The sequence below is a fragment of the Pongo abelii genome, chromosome 1, assembly GCF_028885655.2.
Source record: "Pongo abelii isolate AG06213 chromosome 1, NHGRI_mPonAbe1-v2.0_pri, whole genome shotgun sequence".
NCBI lineage: Eukaryota > Metazoa > Chordata > Mammalia > Primates > Hominidae > Pongo > Pongo abelii.
The window spans coordinates 49,692,028-49,694,563 of NC_071985.2; the positions used below are offsets into that span (position 1 = coordinate 49,692,028).

The following is a 2,536-nucleotide window of genomic DNA, read 5'->3' on the forward strand; positions in this document are numbered from 1 at the left end:
CCACCTCCCGAGTTCAAGCGATTCTCCTGCCTCAGCCTCCTGAATAGCTGGGATTACAGGCGTGTGCCACCACTCTTGGCTAATTTTTGTCTTTTCAGTAGAGACAGGATTTCACCATGTCGGCCAGGCTTGTCTTAAACTCCTGACCTCAAGTGATTCACCCACTTCGACCTCCCAAAGTGCTGGGATTACAGGCGTGAGCTACTGAGCCTGGCCTCTTTTAAAATATATATATTTTTACTTTATTAAAAAAATTTAATGTGGAATGCTTCATGAATTTGCGTATCATCCTTGCGCAGGAGCCAAGCTAACCTTCTCTGTATCTTTCCAATTTTAGTATGTAAGCTGCCAAAGCAAAGCGAGCACTAGACTGAAAATTCTGACAACAAATCTTAGTTGGGTTAATTATTACATTGCTGAACACCTTTTAATGTTATTAAAAATGTATAACTCGGCCGGGCGCGGTGGCTAATGCCTGTAATCCCAGCACTTTGGGAGGTCCAGGCAGGTGGATCACCTGAGGTCAGGGGTTCGAGACCAGTCTGGCCAACATGGTGAAACCCCATCTCTACTAAAAATATAAAAATTAGCTAGGTGTGGTGGTGGGTGCCTGTAATCCTAGCTACTCAGGAGGTTGAGGCAGGAGAATAGCTTGAACCCAGGAGACGGAGGTTGTGTGAGCCGACACAGTGCCACTGCATTCCAGCCTGGGTGACAAAGTGAGACTCCATTTCTAAATAAATAAATAAATGTATGTATAACTCTGGTTGGGCACAGTGACTCGGGCCTGTAATCTGAGCACTTCGGAAGGCCGAGGTGGGCAGATCACTTGAGGCCAGGAGTTCAAGACCAGCCTGGCCAACATGGCAAAACACTGTCTCTAATAAAAATACAAAAATTAGTAGGGCATGGTGGTGGGTGCCTGTAGTCCCAGCTACTCGAGATGCTGAGGCAGGAGAATCACTTGAACTGGGGAGGCAGAGGTTGTGGTGAGCCGAGATAGTGCCACTGCACTCCAGCCTGGGCAACAGAGTGAGACTCTGTCACGCATACAAAAAAAAGTATAACTCTGGCTAAATGCTATTTTAGGTTGAAATTTTGTATGGCCTTTTTCATTAGTGTAGTTGTGATAATATATTTAATAATATGCTTATGTCTGCTGAAGAATTAATTTTGCTAGTATGTATATACTCAATGCTATATTTATTTGGTAACAGTTTCTTGCCAATATGCATTTTATCTTTTCAGCAAGCACTAATCTTCTATTTTCATTTCCTATAACCCTCAAATAGTGTTAGCCAAGTTATCAGCTGTTTATTAACATCCTAGTATTCATTCATTTATTTCTTTGATCATTTAAACACCTTTTTGTGAAAGACATAGGGAGGAGGATATAAATAAATGTAAGATTAGGATCCTTGGTTCTTGGAGTTCACAGTTAAGTCTTAGACACTTGTAAATTTTAATTTTAATTTTATTTTTAATTATTATTATTTTTTTTACAGAGATGGGGTCTCACTACCTTGCCCAGGCTGGTCTCAAACTCCTGGGCTCAAGCAGTCCTCCCTCATCAGTCTCCCAAAGTGCTGAGATTACAGGCATGAGCCACCATGTCCAGCCGACACTTGTAAATTAAATAGCAGTGCAAGGTAGTCTGTAATTAAATATTCAGTTTGTGGCAGATAGTAAGTTTTGAGATTTCACAGGAGAGGGTCATGAAGGTGGGTTTCTGTGGTTGAGAAAATTTTTATGGAGAATGACTTAAACTGTGTCTTGAAGCACAAACAAAATTTAAACAGTTGGAGAGGAGGAGGCCAAGTCAGGCTGGAAAGGGAGCAGGTTGAAATGAGCCGATATGTGTGGAAATAATATGGAGTTCATCCTGAAGAGAATGGAGCTTGCATTGGGAAGTAATAAGGTTAGTAAAGTGGGTTGTGGTTAGATAAAAAGGGCCTTGGAAATTCCCAAGGATTTGATTCTGTGGAAAATGGGTTTTGGAAGAGCAAGTGACAGAAGAGTTTAAGAAATTTTATCTAGGCCGGGCATCGTGGCCCACACCTGTAATCCCAGTGTTTTGGGAGGCCGAGGTGGGTGGATCACTTGAGGTCAGGAGCTGGAGAACAGCCTGGCCAACATGGTGAAACCCCATTTCTACTAAAAATACAAAAATTAGCTGGGCGTGGTGGTGCATGCCTGTAATCCCAGCTGCTCAGGAGACTGAGGCAGGAGAATCGCTTGAACCTGGGAGGCAGAGGTTGCAGTGAGCCAAGATCATGCCACTGGACTCCAACCTGGGCGACAGAGTGATACTTCATCTCAAAAAAAAAAAGAGAATGAACCTGGTGATAAAGTGCAGTACAATATAGCTGTGAAGGGCCTGGGTGCTAAATGAATCAGGCACACTGCATTGGCTATTTATTTGCTGTATAAACTTGGCAAGTAATTTATTCATTCTGGGCCTTAGTTCTCTCATTTAAAAAAATTGATTTTTTGATTTTTAAAATGATTTATTTATTTTAATTTTTTAAATGGACAA

General features: G+C 41.9%; 1 non-coding gene across 1 annotated transcript; it reads right to left on the reverse strand.

Annotated features, from left to right (window-relative positions):
• Window positions 1–254: 254 nt before the first annotated feature.
• On the reverse strand, window positions 255–357 carry LOC112130979 (U6 spliceosomal RNA). The gene has a single exon (XR_002913146.1). It is a non-coding gene; the product is annotated as a U6 spliceosomal RNA (small nuclear RNA).
• Between the last annotated feature and the right edge of the window lie 2,179 nt (window positions 358–2,536).